General features: G+C 35.9%; 1 pseudogene; it reads right to left on the minus strand.

Annotated features, from left to right (window-relative positions):
* Positions 1–956: 956 nt before the first annotated feature.
* The window catches only part of LOC149171799 (beta-phenylalanine coenzyme A ligase-like), a 32,725-nt pseudogene continuing 11,102 nt past the window's right edge, over positions 957–22,579 (minus strand).

Raw genomic sequence — 22,579 nt, forward strand, 5'->3', positions numbered from 1 at the left:
ACATTAACCAAATTGATGCAGGAGCATTCAATTAGGGAGGCGCCAACTAGACAAGCTGTTAAAATTAAATTCACATTTAGTTTAATTTTATTTTACGTTTAAAAGAAGGTTGTCATAGCCAATGTTTTCCTTTAATTTGAATAGTAGTTATATTAGAAATGTTTTAAATAATTTAGGAAACAAACTTCCATAAACTCGAATGTAACTACATTGTAACTGTAGGTAGTTCCTCAACAAAATGAGGCTGCTAACAACTTAAATAGGCAACCCAAAGACAAAGGTGGGGTTGCTATCATCCAGAAGAAAAGAGACTAGAGAGCTTAGCTCTGAAATATATTTTTAAAAAGTAAATTGAAGCTTACAAGTATCCATTATTGTTTTCTATAAATGACAAGAATTATGTAGTGTGCATAGAAATTAATGACAGAATTGAATGAATGTTAATCAAATTGCACATCAAACTGAAGGAACCAAACACAACAAAAGAAACCATCCATGTATTTCACAAAAACATGCTATTGATTTAACAGTGAAAATCTAATATCTATATATATATAGATATATATATATATATCTATGTGTTTGTGTATGTATAAACATTTGTCAATGTACATGGTAGCACAAAAAGATAGAATTCTCTAACCCCACGCAGATCCAAGGCACAGAGCCTTCAAAAACCATCCATAACAGTCCTCATACAATCGGCAGAGGCCAAGGAGGGTTCCACACGACCCAGAACAAACCAGACTAAGTAGAGACCGAAGCATGACCAACAACGAGAAACGGGATACATAAAATTTTTCCCAAATTCATAAACAAAAGTTACAGCAAAAGACACAGTGCACAGGAGGCCACCTATCGACAGACCAAGTAAGACCGAGAACAAACACCGGCATAGCCTAAATCCTACCAACAAAATATATATGACCGCATAGCGTAAACAGGAAGGACCCTACCTAGTTTGCGTAAAGCCCGACCAGAAGGACGAAGACCCCAACATTTTCCCCAAAGACAAAACCCTTGTAACCATCGTGATGAGGACCGAGTACCTACATAGACAAATAGAGAATTAGTGAGGCAACATAACCATAAACCCATGATAAAGAATAGAGAGAGGGTAGGATGAATACCCACAGTGGATACTTGAAGAGGAGGCCGAGCTCCATAGCCGAGCCACAAAACTGAGACCAACAAAGCATAGCCAACGACACGAGAGCCAAGGAAAGCCGAGACACAACAGAGCACAACCAACGGCGAGAGGGACAACAAATACCGAGACCCAACAGAGCATAAACCACAGCCACAGAGCCACAAGACCATTGTCTACTCACCAGGAGCAAAGCTGTCAATGAAAGTAAAAGGAAACAGAGAATTGAAACTAGAGCAGAGGAATTACCTCGAGTAGAAGCCATCAAGCCATCGTCGGGAGAGTTGGGCAAAGGTCCTCCTAAAACAATGCAACCATTTAAATAGTTAAAAACAATGCCATCAACCTCATAAAATAAAATATCCGTGAACAAATATAGAGAAGCCAAGGCATACCCAGGGCTACCACAAATCCCAAAACATCCTCGAAAAACCATGCAAGAAGCAACCACCAAGTCCAACGAAACACCATCACACAGTTAACAAAACAACAGAGGACCAAAGCCAAAGAAGGACCAAGAATATAGTGGGAGGGAGAGCGCCATCCTTTCCTTGCAGAACAAACGAGGTAAGAACGTAAGGGAGAAAAACCAAAACCAATGAAAACATAACCAACTCAACCACAATAGACCGTGCCATAAAGTCGTGTCACACAAACCGAGACCACCTCGGGATGGAGGATAATTAATTTCCCATTAAAATATTACCTAGAACCCCAAGCAAATACGAGCGTGGGAAAATTTGAACATAGGCCAACCGCCACATAGGCTTACCACCTCGGCGTCTCGGGGATTGTCACCAAATTTTGGTATCAGAGCAATTTTTTTCCTTAAAGAAGAAAAAATATGGAAGTAGGAAGAAGAGGTTGAGGTAGAGCTATTCGGAGAGTAGCCGACGAAGGATTGCGTGAAGAATTCAGGATTTGAAGTGCCAGATTGGAAGCAGTAGAAGCAGGGAGGGGTAGGGATCGAGAAAGTGGTGACGATAGTGAAGAGGAAGTTGTAACTATGACGGATGGATCCGATGAGGAAGGGCCAGAGATAAAATTATTGAGGTTTGTTTTGTTAGTAAGCAGCAAACCGAAGCCAGAGCTTTTGAACTATGATGACAGTTTATCTATAGAAGTATTGTTGGACTGGATTAGCGAGTTGGATAAATACTTCGAATGTGAAGAAATGAGTGAGGATAAGAAGGTCAGGTTTGCAGCCACCAAACTGAAGGGACATGTAGCATTGTGGTGGGACAATGTACAGGGAGAAAGGAGAAGGTCAAATAAGCCACCAATTAAAAATGGAACACAATGATCGCCAAGATGAAAAGTAAGTTTTTACCCAAAGACTATCAGATTCCTCTATATAGACATGTACAAAACCTTAAATAAAGGGAAATGAATGTGAAGGAATATACAGAAGAATTCTAGAGAGTGAATCTGCGAGTGGGTTATGTCAAAGATACCCCAGAAAAGACAGCGAGGTTTTTGAATGGATTACAAATGGAGCTACTAGATGAGATTAGTATTCTCTCCCCCAAGTCCACAGAGGAAGCCTATCAAAGTGCTTTAAAAGTAGAAGAGAAAATCACCAAGAAGCAGAATGCAAGAAGAGGACATAGATCTGGCTAAGGAAGAGGACAATATTTTGGCAGAGGCAGAACTGCCAACAGCAATGAAGAAGGCAGCAGTTCAAAAACTGTAGGACCAACTGATAAAGAAGGTAACAATAGAGGAGGAAGGCCTTAACAGCAAGGAAGAGGTAATGGCAGAGGCAGAGGAACTATGAGTGTTACAAGTGTCACAAGTGGGGACATCGGTCTTTTGAATGTCCTGAAAGTGATCAAGCAAGACAAAGAGGAGCATATGTTGCTCAACTGGAGGAAGCTAAGGTACCACCTCAAGAAGTGGAGAACATGCCTGACACAGGAGAGGCCTTGGTGTTGAACAAGGTATTGTTGAAACCAGCTAAAGAATTAGCTGACCAAACACAGTGGAAAGCACTATTCCGAACTGTGTGTAAATCACATGGGAAATGTTGTAAATTGATTATTGATAGCGGAAGCACCAACAACCTGGTAGCCACTGAAATGGTAGAGAAACTGGGTTTAAAAAGATTAAAGCACGCAACCCATACCGGGTATGTTGGTTACAAAAAGGACATCAACTGCTGGTTGATGAGCAGTGTGAAGTGTAGTTCCATATTGGTAGGTAAAAGGATAAGGTAACTTGTGATATTATGCCGATGGATGTGTGCCATATACTACTCGGTAGACCATGGCAGTGTGACAGGTGTGTAGTCCACGATGGGAAGACAAAGTGTTATAAGTTTGTGAAAGATGGGATCAAGCATACGCTAGTACTCAACCAAGAGGACAAATGAGTGGCCTATTTTAGTGAGAAGTTGAATGAGAGTAGAGAGAAATATACATCCTACGAAAAGGAGTTTTATGGAGTGGTACAAGCACTGAAACATTGGAGACATTACTTAATGGGAAATGAATTTTCTCTATTTTCGGACAATTCCACTTTGCAATATGTAATGCAACACCATAAGATGAACCATAAACATGCAAAGTGGGTGGAATACCTCCAGATTTTTATGTTTGTGTTAAAACACATCAGTGGAAAAGCCAACAAAGTGGCAAATGCATTAAGTAGGAGGAGTTTGATTTACAGGAAAGCAGAGTGTAGGTGTTAGGCTTTGAGCATCTCAAGGATCTATATGAAACAGATGCAGACTTTAAGGAAGCATACGAAGCTTTCCAGAATGTGTTGTTGAGGGACAAGAGTTTGTGGCTAGACTATAATATATAGGAAGGATTGTTGTTCAGGGGAGGACAGTTGTGTATCCTAGAATGTTTGATGAGGGAAAACTTAATTCACGAGAAACATGGTGGGGGTCTAGCTGCACATTTTAGCATAGACAAGATTTTGGACCAAGTAAGTCACTTCTATTATTGGCCGAAGATGCAAGAAATACAAATATATGTGGCTAGATGTAAGATGTGTCAATTGGCAAAGGGACACAGTCAAAATACGAGATTGTATACGCCCCTACCTATTCCTGACAGAACATGGGACTCAGTTAGTTTAGACTTTGTCTTAGGCTTGCCAAGGACACAGAAGGGGTGCAATTCAATCATGGTAGTAGTGGATCGCTTTACTAAGATGGCACATTTTATTTCCTATAAAAAGACTAGCGATGCCACGCATGTAGCCCACTTTTTCTTCACAAAAATTTTCAGACTACATGGCTTGCCAAAGTCTATTATTTCAGATAGGGACGTGAAGTTCACGGGTCATTTTTGGCGGACTTTGTGGAAGAAGTTAGATACTAAATTAAATTTTAGCTCAACTTATCATCCATAGACCGATGGGCACACTGAGGTAGTGAACCGAAGTCTGGGGAATCTATTACGTAGTTTGGTTGGTGAAAATTCACGACAGTGGGATCGCGTACTCACACAAGTAGATTTCGCTTATAACGATTCACCCAACAGGAGTACGGGTAGAAGTCCTTTCCAGATCTTGTACGGAATGCACCCCCGTGGTGTGCACGAGTTGCGGGATTTGGGTCAGTTGGAATGAAGGAGTGCTAATGGTGAAGATTTCACAAAGGTGATCAACGAACTTCATGAACAGGTGAAAACCAAATTGCAGGACAGCAGCCAAAGATATAAACAGAAGGCAGACTTAAAACGACGGGAAGTGCAATTCAATGTAGGAGACTTGGTATTGGCACATCTATGGAAAGAGAGGTTTCCTAAAGGGGAATATAACAAGCTCAAACTGAAAAAAAAATAGGGCCTTGCCAGATACTACAAAAGTTCTCTGCCAACGCATATGAACTACAACTACCCCCGGGTATCAGGATCTCGCCCATTTTCAATGTGGCAGACCTGTACCCTTACATTACTGCTAATGTGGAGGACAGTTCAACAGAATACACACGGGACACCCAGGGAGAAGGAGAGATAGAGACATGGGTCAAACAGATGCCCCTAGCCAAGCCTCTAGAGATCAAACAAATATTGGATACTTAGGTAGCTAAGTGGACACGACGGAAGGAGTACTTATAGTACCTGGTTAAATGGAAGAACTGTCCAATTGAGGACAGTTCCTGGTTGGATGCCAGACAGATTCAAAGTGCCGGGTATTTGATTGAAGAGCTCATGGATAGGAGCCATGAGATTCATTCACCCCGGGAGCCTGATGCAGGAGCATCCAATTAGGGAGGCGACAGCTGGACAAGTTGTTAAAATTAAATTCACTTTTAGTTTAATTTTATTTTATGTTTAAAAGAAGGTTGTCACAGCCAATGTTTTCCTTTAATTTGAACAGTAGTTAGATTAGAAATTAGTTTTAAATAAGTTATGAAACAAACTTCCATAAACTGAAATGTAACTACATTGTAACTGTAGGTAGTTCCTCAACAGAATGAGGCTGTCAGCATCTTAAATAGGAAACCCAAAGACAAAGGTGGGGTTGCTATCATCCAGAAGAAAAGAGACGAGAGAGCTTAGCTTTGAAATATATTTTTAAAAAGTAAATTGAAGCTTACAAGTATCCATTATTGTTTTCTATAAATGACAAGAATTATGTAGTGTGCATAGAAATTAATGACAGAATTGAATGACTCTTAATCAAATTGTGCATCAAACTGAATGAGCCAAATAGAGGAGAAGAAGCCATCCACGTATTTCACAAAAACATGCTATTGATTTAACAGTGAAAATTTTCAATATATGTGTGTGTGTGTGTGTGTGTGTGTGTGTGTAAACATTTTTCAAAGTCCACGGTAGCACAAAAAGATAGCATTCTATAACCCCACACAGGTCCAAGGCACAAAGCCTTCAAAAACCATCCATAACAGTCCTCATACAATCGACAGAGGCCAACGAAGGTTCCACACAACCCAGAACAAACCAAACCGAGCAGAGACTGAAGCATTACCAACAGCGAGAGATGGGATACATAAACTTTTTCCAAAATTCATAAACAAAAGTTACAACAGAGGACATGGTGCATAGGAGGCCACCTATTGAGAGACCAACTAAGACTGAGAACAAACAGAGACATAGCCTAAATCCTACCAACAAAATATATATGACCACATAGCGTAAACAGGAAGGACCCTACCTTGTTTGCATAAAGATGGACCAAAACGACGAAAACCCTAGAATTGTCCCCAAAGACCAAACCCTTGCAACCACCATGATGAGGGTCGTTAGTGAGGCAGCATAACCATAAACCTATGATAAAGAATAGAAAGAGGATAGGATGAATACCCACAGCAGATACCTAAAGAGGAGGCCGCGTTCCATAGCTAAGCTACAAAACTCACACCAAAAGAGCATAGCCAACAGCACGAGAGCCAAGGAAAGCCAAGACAAAATAGAGTGCAACCAACGACAAGAGGGCCAGCAAATATTGAGACCCAACAGAGCATAAACCGTGGCCAAAGAGCCACAAGACCACCATTTGTTCACGAGGAGCAAAGGTGTGAGCGAAAGTAAAAGGAAACGGAGAATTGAAATCGGAGGAGAGGAATTACCTCGACTAGAAGCCATCAAGCCATCGGGAGAGTGGGGCAGAGAGCCTCGTAAAACAATACAACCACGGAAACAATTAAAAACACTGTCGTCAACCTGGTAAAATCAAATATTGGTGAAACAAATACATAGAAGCCAAGGCGTACCCATGGAGACCACATAGCCCAAAATCTCTTCAAAAAACCATGCAAGAAGCAACCACCCTCCAATGAAACACCATCACACAGCTAACAAAACGACATAAGAAGAGATCTCAAGAAGGACCCAAAAGACACCGGAAGCACCATCCTTTCCTTGCAGAAAGAACCAGGTAAAAACGCACTGGAGCAGAACCAAAACCTGCGGAAACATAACCAACTCAACCACAACATACCATGCCATAGTGCAGTGTCACACAGACCGAGACCACCTCACTACAGAGGAGAATTAATTGGCCATTAAAACCTTACCTAAAACCCCAAGCAAATACTAGCGCGGGAAAATAACCAACTCAACCACGACATACCGTGCCATAGTGCAGTGTCTTAACCGTTTACAAATTGACTAGTTAAGCCCCTCGTTATGACCGATGGAACACTTCGTTATTCGACTTTTATTTTCAAATGGAGAGCATACCTTCAATCGTCGGGGCAGCAGCGTCTGAAGTTTGCAAGGTCAAGAAGACCGTCTATTTTCTTCAAATTAGAACAAGATATCAAGTTCAATCATATGAGTGTATTAAAAAAGCTTCCAACCTCCCCGAGAGAAATGACAAGATTTGACTTCCAACTGGGTCAACGGACTCAGGGAATCCGGTAAACATTTCAACCTCTCGCAATTCACCAGCCTCATTTCCTTCAAATTCCTTAGGTCGCTGAGCGAAGGCGACAACAATTTTAACAGAGAAATTTTTAATTCCAGATCTTCCAAATTTTATAGGCCTTCAATAGTACTCAGCAAGCGGCGCCTTGAGAATCAATTTTGTCGGGACGCTCAATGTCTCCACTGTGCAGGGTTATAGATTTGCTCCACCGGCAATAGAGATTTATACGCTGTCCAAAATTGTTAATCTTCAGTCAACTCCAGAACATGATACAAAATGATATAAATGAACTACAGGTATGTGTTTGACACCTTATCTCCTCCATTCAGCCACAGGGACATACTCAGCTAAATGATAGATTACAGATCCCCTTTTTAATGGTTTCTCCGCGCATGAGGAAAGGAGAGATTTGGCTTCTCGATCACACAAGCTGAACCTGTTCTGAAGACTGACATTGCTCTCTTAAAATCTTGCATAGAACTCATTCAACTTGAAAAGGTGACTCTGTTCCTACTCCTCTACTTTGAAAAATTAAATACATCCCTTTGTCGCTTGCAACCACAATGATACTCCTGTAATTGAACACAATATTCCAGCGATTGCATTTCTTTTTGGCACTTGGAGAATGACTAAAAAATCCTTTGAAACTCTCGATCAAATTTAGAAACAATTGTGAAACCCAATAGCTTCACTATTATAACCAAAAGAAAAATATGATCTTAGATTCATCTTAACTCTGGATCTATCAAGTTCAGAGAGGATCAAATATTTAGAAGTGCAAACCTTCTTTCTGAGTTCAAAACTTGAAGAAAGGTTTGCACCTCTATAGATTCGATCTCTCTAGGCCCTTGATAGATTCTGAGTTAACATGCTTCTACCATGGTTTCAGTCTCTTGGGTGGCCAAAGAAATTCTATCAAAGATATTATTAATTTTATCAATAATATGTAAATACATCTAATATTAATATAGTCCAGTTAAATATGCTAAATTTTAATTTTGAATTTTTTTAGTCACATGAATTTGTTGACATGATAAATATTGTTAATAGTTTTAATGATGGAATCAAAATTTTGAATGGAAATTAAGAATGTAATAGTGTTAAATGATAGAAATATTTTTCTACTTCTTTTCTACTATTCTTATTGTGACCCTTATTGATTAAGGCCAAGATCTTCTTTTCTACTATTCTTATTGTGACCCTTATTGATTAAGGCCAAGATCTAGAGTTTGAGAGGACTTGTCCTCATTCTCCAAGTGCCAAAAAGAAATGCAATTGCTGGAATATTTTCTTCAATTACATGAGTATCATTATCATTGTGGTTACAAGTGACAGAGGGATGATTTTAATTTTTCAGATTAGAGGACTAGGAACCGAGTCACCTTTTCAAGTTGAACGAATTCTTTGAAAGGTTTTAAGAGAGCAATGTTAGTCTTCAAAACAGGTTGATCTTGTGTGATCGAGAAGCCAAATCTCTCCTTTCCTCATGCGGTGAGAAACCATTAAAAAGGGGATTTGTAATATATCATTTAGCTGAGTATGTCCCTGTGGCTGAATGGAGGAGATAAGGTATCAAACACATACCTGTAGTTGATTTATATCATTTTGTATCATCTTTTGGAGTTGACTGAAGATTAACCATTTTGGACACTGTATAAATCAGATCTATTCCTCGTGGCGCAAATCTGTAACCCTGCATAGTGGAAACATTGAGCGTCCCGACAAAATTGATTGTCAAGCGGCCGCTTGCTGAGTACTATTGAACACCTATAAAATTTGGAAGCTCTGGAATTAAAAATTTCTCTGTTAAAAATGTTGTCGCGTTCGCTCAGCGACCTAAGGAATTGACGCTTGTGAATTGCGAGAGATTGAAATGTTTCCCGGATTCCCTGAGTCGGTTGACACAGTTGGAAGTCTAATCTTGTCATTTCTCTCGTGGAGGTTGGAAATTTTTTAATACACTTGATATCTTGTTCTAATTTGAAGAAAATAGATGGTCTTTGTGACCTTGCAAAACTTCAGACGCTAAAGTGGGTGGGAGTGGAGGTTGGAGCACTCCCATCCACCACTATCAATTTTAGATGGATCAATGAATGGTCATGGTGTCATTTGAACCAACTCCTGAGGACTTGATATGGTCATATTGCATCAATTTTTCATTTTTGATTGCCAATTCCCTTGGTTGTGATTTAAAGGTGGGAATTTGCTCACAATGAAGACTTTTGATTGGTGCTTCTTGTGTAGTTTTATTTTAACAAGGAAGTTAGATGGTGAGAGATATTGTTGTCATTCCTTTGTTGAGAATTGTCATCTTTTTTGTTTCATATGTGTCATAGTGACGAAGTTCAAACAACTTTAGGAGTATTGGTATAAGCCATTTTCCACACTTACAAGCCTCATTGGTTATTTGTTGGTTCATGGCATTTCTTTTGTTTCAAGCCTTTCTCATGGTTCTTTAGTGACACCTATTCTCTCTAAGGCTTTTTAGGAGAACTTGTGCCTTTGCAACTATCCTACTTCATAGGTTGACTGACCTCATTGTGGTTTCATGGCTCTTATCTTCAAAGTTTTTCTACTTCAACATAACATACTTCTTGATTTGAGAAAGTCTATGTTCTTTCCATTTAGTGGATAGTTATAGGATCTACAATCTCATCTCCATTATAATTTGACCACTCACATCTTTTTCTCTTTTGGAGGGAAGTTTTTTCCTACTATTGTTTCTCTCTTTCTAGGCTTATGAGAGTTTGTACCTAATAGGGCATTTATGGTGAGTTATAAACTCACATAGGGATTAGGTTTCCTTCATTGCTATATAATAGAGGTTTTCTATGTAAGTTAGCATATTTTGAATATATTGTTGTGTGCAATTGTTTATTGGTAGCTTCCAATATATATAATTGTTTTGAATGTTTATCAATATATCTTTCCTCTAATAAATATTTTGAATATATTTTGTTTGCAATTGTCTATTAGTAATTTTGAATATATTTTGAATATATATAATGGTCTATTAGTAATTAGTTAGAAGGGAGATAATCTTGTGAATAATTAATTTACAATTTTTAGGATGATTGATTCTACACATGTATTTCATTTAATTAGAGGTGTCCAACTTTTGAAAGCTAATTAAATCATAATAGTGTCATAGATGTATTACTAAATATACCTTAATGAGTATTTTTGATAATTTAATGCCACAAGATTACTCCTAAATAATTTTTTTTTTTTGTAAATGTTTGCAATATTTTATTCCTTTCAAGAATATTTTGATGAGTTTTTTAATCTATAGTTTGCAAAGTCTAGAAATAATGTCTTTGATTTTTGTTTAAATGAATGGCCATGTTTACAAATTCTATAAATTATTTGTTTTTCCAAAGAATTACAATAGATTTGAAGGATGAGGAAAGACAAGTTTTGAGAAAGAAAACCACACACCTTAATTAGTGTAGGTATTAATTGTGCACTTTATTTTCATGTGAGGAATTTTTTGGAGTTATTTTTGTAAAATAAATTAATATATATTTTTATTTCAGCATATCTTCATTTTTCTATATTTGTATTTATTAATATCTCCATTTTCTATAGATACTAAAAGCATGTCTTGAATAGCATTTTGATGAAATTTTTTGGGAGTTGATTTTCCTCTAAAATATATTTTGAATATATTCTTGTATGCAATAAGTTTCAATGTTTTGTGTTGATTAAAATTTGGGCCAAAGATAAGAGAAAGCCATAAATGAGAAATCATGTTAAAAGTTTGATTAAAACTAAACTATAAACTGAAATAATAGTGTAGTTAATGGTCATTTTGTTTTTAATTTATTTATCTCATAAAAATAAATTTCTAATTAAGATTCATTGATTCTTATAAAATTTCATCTTGTGAATTTTACTATATCATATTGGGAAAAATTAATTTATTTCTTAGATTGTTAGGTAGGTCATGTATAAAACTGTAAAATTTATGTCAATATCAAAATTGTGAAATATTTGAAATTAAAATTATGAGTTTGAAATTACTTTAATTATTTGACTATTTTTTCATTCAATCTTTCTAAAGTATATTCACTATATTTATATTGGGATAGAGATTGAAATGATCACTATGTTTTGTTGCAATTGTGGATATTAAAATTAAAATGCATAATTGGGACCAATTAAGTCATGTATAAAAATGTAAAAATTTCAAATTTACTAAAATTGTACAATACTCAAGATTGAAATTAAAATGCTAACCTTGCAAAATAGTAAGACAAATTGGAATTCCATTGGACATAGAATTGGGAGTTTACTAACACATTACTTAATTCCTTTCTAGACCCCTATTATCTCACATTCCTAACATTGAATTTCAATTTTTGTATGAGAAGATTCATTAATGTAAGACCGAGCTGAAAGAAATTTTAAAATTCATTCAAAACTAAATTGTTTTTAATTTTTGTCTCATTAATATGGTTTTACAAGTTTCAGAGAAAAAACAAAACAAAACAAAAAACAAAAAAGTTGTATAACCATTATAATTTTTGGAGATGTGTTAAAATTTACTTAAACATTTATTTATTGTATCATGATTTTTTTAATTTCTTTAATATTTATTTTTTCATTTTTTATGAGAGTGGACATTCCTTTTTATGAAATAAATATTTAATTTCCTTAATTTTAATTTTAAAAATACACTTCTCAACTCTCCTTAATTTTAATTTTAAAAATACACTTTTCAACTCTACATTGAGATCATACATAATTACACATTTCTCTCAATAAATATTTTGAATATATTTTTGTTTTCAATTTTATAGTAGTAATTTTGAATATATGTAATTGTCTATTAGTAATTAATTAGAATGAATATGATTTTGTCAATAATTAATTTGTATTTTTCATGACTATCCATTCAGCACATATATTTCATTTAATTCCTTTTGACAACCAATTAATTCTCGCTAGTGTCCCTCCAAATATTACTAAATATATATTGAAGAGTACTTTTTTATAATTTACTGCTCCAAGATTACTCCTAAAATAATTTATTTCTTTATAAATATTTGCAATAATTTATTTCCTTAAAGAATATTTTGATTATTTTTTCTTTAATCTATCTTATGGAAAGTTAACAAGTAATGTATTTGAATTTATTTTAATGAATGACCAGTTTACATTCTCTAAATTTTGTTATGCTCCAAACAATATTTGAAGCATTAGAAAAGACAAGTTTTGAGAAAGAAAACCACACATGTTTATTGATGGGGATGTTATAGATAATTAGTGTAGGGATTTATTATGCAAATTATTTTCATGTTAGAATTTCTTATGGAGTTATTTTTTATAAAAAAAAAACTTAATCTATATTTTTATTTCATCACATCTCCATTTTCTATATATATTAAAAATTGATCTTGAATAACATTATGATGAATTTGTTTGGGTAGCTTATTTGTTTTCAATGTTTATAAATATATTTTTTACTCTAATAAATATTTTGAATATATTGTTCTATGCAATGTGTTTCAATGTTTTGTATTGATTAAATTTTGGATCAAGGTTAAGAGAAAGTAATATATGAGAAATCATGTTAAAATTTTGATTAAAATAAAACTATCAAAATAAACTATGTAGTTGAGAGATATTTTAATTTTAATTTATATATAACATAAAAAAAAAATTCTAATAAAAATTCACTAGTTCTTATAGAATTTCTTCTTGTGAATTTGACTATATTATATTTTCAAAATATTAATTTATTTCATGGTAATTCAAGCCTAAAACAATAAAATTGTCAAATTACACAATATTCTAAATTGAAATTATTAGTTTGCAATTACCTTAATGATTTAACTACCTATCTTTGTAGAGTATAGTCATTATAATTAAGTTGAGATATAAATTCAAATGTTCACTATGTTTTGTTGTAATTGTATCTATTTAAATTAAAATGCATTAATACAATCAGTTAGGTCATGTATAAATATGTGAAATTTTCAAATTTACTAAAATTGTACAGTACTAGAAATTGAAATTACTAAAATTGTACAGTACTAGAAATTGAAATTATACTCTGCAATTACCTTAATTATTTAGCCAAGAGGCTCATTCTACAACCCAATATAAGGCATAGGTGTAATTATGTGTGTACTCAACCTTGACTTGACACATGCCTTTTTTTAAAAAAAAGGTAAATGTAACTATTTTGGTAAGATAATATGAATTTGTTAAAATTTACTTAAACAATTTTTTATTGTATGCTGGTTTTTTATTATTTAAACTGAAATTTTTAAATATATAAATGAATTTTGCAACTGGAAAATTTTTTTTAGGTAGTTTCATTGTGTAGAGATCACAGGAGCTTACTAACTAACATGTGCAACAGATGTTGCAAAGGAAACCCCATAAGGCATAAAGTGCAGAAATCCATTATCCATATAGTGCATACATTATGTCAATGACCTAAATATCAACATATCTATTCACTTTTTCTAAATGTTGTAACCAACCAGAATTATAGAAATATTCTTAAATGTGTACCAATATTTATAGGCACACTCCCTATACAAAAACGCTAACTACAAAAATAAAGATAAAAGAACTCACGATGACCCTATTCAACAAGAACTAAAGAAGAATATAGATATGGGGATTTGTTAAATATTTCAATGGGAAATGACAAATATACCATGGAGGAAATGTCAAATAATAAACCAAACCAATCATCATGGAATATAACCTACCACACATTAGTTGTTGAGTATCAGAATAGCTCTAATGAACACAATGTTGATGAAACAATGTTGATGAAACTCAAATTTCCTTTATAGTAAAAATCAATCAGCTGCAAAAAGGTATTTTGGTTCCTCCATCTTCTGAAGTTAGTTCTAATACATTCAATAATCTAGAAAAAAGCTTGAAAAAACTTCAATGAGCAGTGCTCTTTATATGTTTCTCCCAATACAAAATTATCATTCCCTTTCAACAAAGGCAATGAAATGATCCCTAAGCCTTTGAATGCATTGGACCGCTGATAAGTACAATTCTTAACATTAGATAAGTAATAGAGATCACCTGTTCGTAGCCAACCATCCGAATCTAGAGTCGAACTAGTCGCTTCCGGATTGCTGAAATAACCTGCAATAGAGTAAAACTAATTTTTTAAATCTTTAAATCTGACCTTTAAAAGATCTGTTTATTTAAGGCAGCGATACATTTCCACTATCCTCATCTGCGAGAAGTTTCCTTTTCCAAGAGATGTAATTTTCTCAGGGTTAAGAGAAGAAGTCAAGTTCAAGGGTTTGCTTCACCACAGCTAATTGAGAACCTCCAGAGAATTGGATTGGAATTCTTTCCACTTGCATAACTCTATTCCAGCATCTTAAAATTTTGTTTGTTGGTATAAAACTTCAATGAAATACTTCCTCTCTAGAGTAGGTTTTGAACTATACATTGTATTTAAGGTTGTCTCTTGTTCAATATCTTTATTATGAACAAAAGAAAGTTTTAGAAAGAGAACATACCTTTCATGACATATGGACCACGAAGCCATAGTTCTCCTTTCTAGTTTGTGGGCAAAGGAGCTCCTGAAACAGGATCAACTATCTTTGCTTCAGTATTTGGAGACAACAAGCCAATCATTCCATAGTGTCTACTTTCTTCTTGATTGTCTACGGATGCCCCCATTCCCATTGTTTCTGTTAGCCCATAGCACTGCAAAATATCATGCAACCTTACTTGAGAAAAAGCATAGCCTAGGTGTAAGCTTACCGAGATAGTTGTAAGGTCATGGCTCTAATACCTTGGTAGCAAGCAAAAAAGTGGCAGAAATTGTCTTAGTTGTTGATGATTAGTTAGAGATATTCAATGCTCAATGCAAGCCCCTGTACTTGTTAGATGCTTGTGTGTAAGCATGGCTAGGCATATACACACTGGCTAAGAAGACCCCATAGGTGTGATGTTGCTAATATCTACGATCCACCATCCAGGATATACTTCAAATTACCTCTAAATTATTTCTATGTTTGGTACACATGCCCCTGGGCTCTAGAGTATCATATGTGTGGGAAAAAGCTATCAGTCAAACCTCTGTGCAGGCCAAGAAAAGGCTGATCCTACCCATACAATCATCTGCTCAGTAGGATTCAAGTTTGTGACTAGCTATTTTTAAATCCGAGATGCCTAATCACCCAAGTTATAGCAATTTGGTCCCAAAGACAAACACCACTACTGTGCACAGATTTAGCCAGACTACACAACCTGGTTTGTTAAGAGGAAGGAAATCTCCCTAACATCGAAGCTGGAATATAGTCTAATGAACTCTACTTTTCCTTCAGGTGAGTGATTCTTGAATGCAGATTCTTGTTTTTAAAAACTTGAAAAATGTCTGTGGATTTGAATCTTGACTCTGTTATAGCTAACTAGAAGGAAAAGTTATTGATTATTAGTTCAATTCCAAAATACTTTCCTCTGATCCATAGCTAGGGCCGAATGCATTTCAACAATAGATTCCAAATCTGGCTGGTAAATGCTCTATTGTATAGGTACTGAAAGGTCAATCTTGTGTTTAAAGGTAAAGATAGAAGGCACCTGTTAGCCCTCATTTTCCCTTACAGGAACACCAGTGCACTAGGCTAAAAATGAATGAGGCACACTTAACCTACCTAATAAAGATGGATAGTAACTTTTTATACCCTCCTGAGTGGTTGGAGAGAGTGATTATCTAGTAAGTGTCTATATCTTTAAATTATGTAAAAGAAAGCAAAGTTAGTGTTCTAGTATTTGTGCATGGCATAAAAGAAGAAAACAACTTTACTTGTCTTATTGTGACTCCAGGGAACCAAGAAATAAACTCCTCTATAGACTCTTTTCTCACGGGAGCTCCACGACATATAATAGTGTGCAAAGAACTCAAATCATATTTCTTTGCAATATCGACTTTGTTCATAGCCAACAGGATGGGAGGCACAAGAGGCAAATAGGTGATTTTGTATCTCTCAATCAACCGAAGCATCTCCACCAGATCAAACTTAGACAACACAACAATGGTGGATCCAGAACCAAGCAACGCACAAGCAAAAGCCGCAAGCCCATATATATGAAACATGGGCACCATACCTAGGAACGAATCAGTAAGCCACAGTTCTCCTTTCTCTCTTGGGGGCAGAGGAGCTCCTAAAACAAGATCAACTATATTTGCTTCAGTATTTGGAGACAACAAACCAGCCGTTCCATAGTGTCTACTTTCTTCTTGACTGTCTGTGGATGCCCCCATTCACATTGTTTCCGTTAGCCCATAGCACTGCAAAATATCATGCAACCTTACTTGAGAAAAATCATAGCCTAGGTGTAAGCTTACCAAGATAGTTGTAAGGTCATGGCTCTAATACCTTGGTAGCAAGCAAAAAAATGGCAGAAACTGTCTTAGTTGTTGATGATTATTCAGAGATATTCAATGCTCAATGCAAGCCCCTGTACTTGTTAGATGCTTGTGTGCAAGCATGGCTAGGCATATACACGCTGGCTAAGAAGACCCAATAGGTGTGATGTTGCTAATATATGTGATCCACCATCCAAGATATACTTCAAATTACCTCTAAATGCTTTCTATGTTTGGCACACGTGCCCCTGGGCTCTAGAGTATCATATGGGTGGGAAAATGCTATCATCCAAGAAAAGGTTGATCCTCACCATACAATCATCTGCTCAATAGGCTTCAAGTTTGTGACTAGCTATTTTTAATCCCAGATGCCTAGTCACCCAAGCTATAGCAATTTGGTCCCAAAGGCAAACACCACGACTGTGCACAGATTTAGCCAAACTACACAACCTAGTTTTAGTTCCATGCAATAGATATTTAATCCCCTTTAGTTTAATTTTCTTCTATCAATTTGTCTGGTTAGATTTCTTGGGTTGATGTTTTGGGCCTTGATATCTCATCAAATGATTTCAATATCATTGTTTCGGATGCTCCCTCCACTCAAAGGCATAGATGGAGTATAAGTAGAAGCGCCCAATGAAGATAAGCCTGCGGTGACTAGATCTTACTTCGTGTTTGCAATGGCAGGATCATAGATTTTTGCCACTCCTCCAATAGTTTGCACTCGCTAAGATCTGTAATTTTAAGATTTGAAGATATTTTATAGTTTCTACATAAATAAATTTATAAAACCCATTAAACATCATACTATGGATTTTCAATATAATTTCAATGAATGCCATTCATCTGTGTATGATATCAAGGTAGGTAAAATTTGAAATTCCAAAGTAGTTTTAGTTCATAGAAAAACATATCTTAACGCAGTTATACATTAAACTATAGCACATTCCAAATGCTCTTATGAAATGCCTCCATGTATTATTTTCAATTCATTTGGTGTTTGAATATTTTGTGTACATACATCCTTGTTCCAAAAGAATTGAAGTCTTCAAATCAAATACAAGGAAAAATCTTTGATATTACATCCCCCATTGTACGCAAAAAAAAAAAATACAATTTCTTAGACTGAAAATTAAGAATAAATTCATTGGTTAAGGTAGTCTAACAGTGATAATGTGTGCTCTTGTTGCACATCCTGGCCCCTGTGCATAAACATAAGAGCATGCCTGTGGATTCTTATAGTAACAACATCAGAAGCACTGATTTGAATACAGGAAAATACAAACAGTTAAAACCCTTTAACATGAAGAAAGGATGCAGTTGTAGAGTCACGATAGCCTAGTTGGCCCAGAGGATGGATTCCCTCCAAGTTGATCTTTTGATTCTCAATATAGAAATTAAAGATCAATGTGCAATGATTTCAAATGAGATGGGTGATGTTAACAACTTGAAAATGAGATCAGGTCGTCAAGAGGACAAGATGGACGCCTTAAGGAGAGAAATAGAGGCCATCAAAGACCATCTCAACACTGTGTCTCTCCGCTCAGTGACACAGCTAGTGCCATCACCTCATTTTCTGTTGAAGGATTAAATCTGAACAATTCACTTGAAAACAATAGTAGGTCCATTGTCAACAAGGATATTATCATAATTTAGTAGTCATATATATCGCAAATTTTGTAAATTGCTGGGAAATTCTGTAAAGTCTTTACAAACAAATTCATTGTTTTTTAGCCCAAAATCACCCTCCTCACGTAAGGTATGAAATATTCTTGATTAGGAGAAGGACATTGAAATTTTTGAAGAGATATCTATGAAATTTCCTGATGTACTTGTGGCAAGCCAGACACCAAATTATATAATACAAATACTCTTTCGAGTTAAAAAAAAATAACAGTGGAAATGTGTGCTCCTATAGACTTTTGTGACAACCTTGCACAATTTTAACTGAAGAAGCCTTTCTCAAAGATGAAAGGCAACTTTACAAGGAGTAAGCAGAGGGTAAAACCATAGCATGCCCTTATGACATATGTCATCAAATCTGCAAAGGAAGCGAATTAATGTAAATGAATTACGATCGATATTTCCCAAAAGATTTACTGATTTTCAGAAATGAAGGATCATAGGAAATGAAGTTGATTAGCATGCCATTAAAATGCAGAACTAGGTAAACTGTGAATTCAAGAAAATTGATACCTGGAATATAAAACTACAAAAATGATAAAATATGTTATAAAACACATCAAATTCAACTAAAATATTAGTACAAGGATTTGTAAAAACTATGGATAGTGGCAACAACTGATATACGAATAACAACGAATCCAATATGTTTCAAAATGTTTTATAAAGTATTCTTTCAATCCTTTGCAGTTCCAAACTCCACATAAACCCTTAACTATTTGACCATATTTAAAATTCAACTACTAAGCGAAATAGAAATCCATATCACAGTTCCAAACTCCAAAGAAACCCTTAACTAGTTGACCGTATTTAGAATTCAAATACTAAGTGAAATAGAAATCCATATCATCACAGGGGTCATGAATAACAATTACGATTCAAAATTTGGCTTCTAAAGCTTGACTTAGACTCTTATCCCCCGTTGTCCTAAGCATGCATTCAAAAAAAGGAAAATTCGTGAGAAAGAGTAAGTGTAACTTTGTCGCACGAAATGTTGTAAAAATAAGGCCTAGATTCTTCATGAGTCGAATGGATGCCAGTTTTTGTGCTTATTCGAGCACTTATTTGAACTATCACCAGGGCTCTTCCTTAATATTGTGAAAAAAACTTCAATGAGCAGTGCTCTTTATATGTTTCTCCCAATACAAAATTATCATTCCCTATTCAACAAAGGCAGTGAAATGATCCCTAAGCCTGTGAATGCATTGGACCGTTGATAAGTACACTAGGCTAAAAATAAAAGAGGCACACTCAACCTACCTAATAGAGACGGATAGTAACTTTTTATACCCTCCTGAGTGGTTGGAGAGAGTGATTATCTAGTCAGTGTCCATATCTTTAAATTATGTAAAAGAAAGCAAGTTAATGTTCTAGTATTTGTATTTCTATAGTAAGTAGACCAGCATGGCAGAAAAGAAGAAAACAACTTTACTTGTCTTATTGTGACCCCAGGGAACTAAGAAATGAACTCCTCTGTAGACTCTTTGCGCAGGGGAGCTCCACCACATATAACAGTGTGAAAAGAACTCAAATCATATTTCTTTGCAATATCGACTTTGTTCATAGCTAATAGGATGGGAGGCACAAGAGGCAAATAGGAGATTCTATACTTCTGAATCAACCGAAGCATCTCCACGAGATCGAACTTAGACAACACAACAATGGTGGATCGAGAACCAAGCAATGCACAAGAAAAAGCCACAAGCCCATATATATGAAACATGGGCACATACCTAGGAATGAATCAGTAAGCCACAGTTCTTCTTTCTGGTTTGGGGGCATAGGAGCTCCTGAAACAGGATCAACTATCTTTGCTTTAGTATTTGGAGACAACAATCCAGCCGTTCACCGAAGCATCTCCATGAGATGAAACCTAGACAGTACAACAATGGTGGATCCGGAACCAAGCAACGCACAAGCAAAAGCCGCAAGCCCATATATAAGAAACATGGGCACCATACCCAGGAATGAATCAGTCTGATTCTAAGTACTATTCTCAGGAGTGAATCCCAAGTGCTTCAGCACAATGCAAACCATAGCAATTAGATTTCTATGGGTGGAAATGACCCCTTTGCTCATTCCAGTAGTCTCGGAGGAATAGAGCAGTGTGGCAGTATCGTCTTGCTGGATTTTAACAATAGGGGCTGTTTGGTCAATTTAGTGTTGTCTAAATTGCTATCATAAATTGTCAACCCGGAGCTCGTAAGCTGATGAAGTGAAGTGTACAATATATACTTAAGCAGCCTTTCCTAGTTCTTTTTGTCGTTTTTAGTTTGTGTTGGACTTATCTTCCTAATGTGATGTGATGAAGTTATAAACAAGTGAGTGAATGTGTGTGTATGTGGTGGTTTCTAAATGCTTCTTGAGCTTTTTAAAGAGAAAGCTTGAAAAGTGACTTGCAATGGAATTGAAACTTCAAATGAAAGCAAAGCATTAAACAAAGTGACTAATGGCACTAGTACACTATCTATGCTGCTGATAAGAACAAAAATAGCATCTATGTTAACTCAATGGAAAGTGAAAAACACTACTTTAACTGCAAAACTTAAATGACAAATCATAACACTTCATTCTTCCTTAACATTCTGCCTCTAGCTGAAATTGTTCATGTGAAAAATAGTTAAGAAGGAATCAGTAATATGAGTCCAAAAGCTAATCAAACCAAGCTGCCACTCAATGATATTTTGGTCCAATAAAGGTTAGTCAATTATGATGAGAAGACCATCAAAAGGTTAGTAAGCAACTTGTCAAAAACTTGATAAAGTAAACTAGCAATGAAACTAAGTAAGCAAGGTAAAAATCAGCAACTAAGACAAGACAACTTCAAATACCATCAGTGATAAAAAGAAATAAAAACACACTATCCCGGGCTCCTAACACGCCTGCATAAACAAACTGATCAGTTCTGAAAAGTGCTGGAAATGTAAAGGCATGAAATCAAACTGTACATTATTATACATGTTCAAAGAAATGAAAAACTGCAGAAATCAAACTATACATTATTGTACATGTGAAAATGAAAGCAAAGAAAGGCAGGAAAATAAAGTTAAATGCTACTGTACATAGGTTGTGGCAGATGGGGGCCCTCCATCCACTCAACCAGCTAAAGATCAGCTACGTAGAGATGAACAGGAACAGTCTTCTTATATTAAATCAGCATGTCAAAATACAAAAAACGTAAACGCTGTATGAAACAGTCTTTAAAACAGAGTTTTATAAACAAAGTGATTGCAGCCAAAAACTAACTTGAAGACTAAATACTAAGCGTATGCAAACGCTTTATTTATAGGCACAGGGACAAATTGTCCTCTGCGTAAACTAAGCAACTACAATCTTGACTAATTAACTATGCAGCAACACGCAGGCAACTCCGTGCACGTTTGGAGGAAACGGTCATCATGGGGAGTAAATCTATGGTTAGATCCTGTCCCTTGCTGTCTTCGTGGCATGGAGGAAGCGCCAGCTGTCGTTCTGTGTCTCATTTGCTCACGCAGAGCCGTGCCACCGTTTGGAACTTTGCTGTTTGACCGTGGGTGCATCTGCATTGACCGGGGGTATATATGAACGAGTTGGCCTAGCTGATAGCACACGAACCATGTACACAGTCATACCAACGTGCCCATGTGGCCCGTTCCTTGAGAAGACACGTGGAGTATAGCAAACAACAAAAAGGCTCCGGAATCTCTGAACAGCTACGGAATTGCAGAACAGTTGCGGAATTGTTGTACATGTACCAAAATTCTAAACCAACAGTCAATCATTAGCACAGTCAACAAATCATGTTAAAAAGACATATAATGCAATGAATTGAACAAGTTGATGGAGGAAATGATGACAAAAGAGAGAAGTGAATAGGGAAAAGCTGTTGGGAGGATAGGTAAATGAGTGTAAGGTTGAGGCTCAACATACCCCCACTGCGAGGGTGTTGCATGTCCTCATGCAACCAAAACTTTGTCATAATCTTTCAGTCCACATGTTCAGATGCCTCTACCAAGACATCCAACCTTCTCCTCTTCCTCCTTGTTACCAAACTTGCTCTC

This window comes from Pinus tabuliformis, chromosome 4_2 (assembly GCF_031772625.1).
Source record: "Pinus tabuliformis cultivar Carrire ecotype Pingquan chromosome 4_2, CPIR1, whole genome shotgun sequence".
Classification (NCBI taxonomy): Eukaryota; Viridiplantae; Streptophyta; class Pinopsida; order Pinales; family Pinaceae; genus Pinus; species Pinus tabuliformis.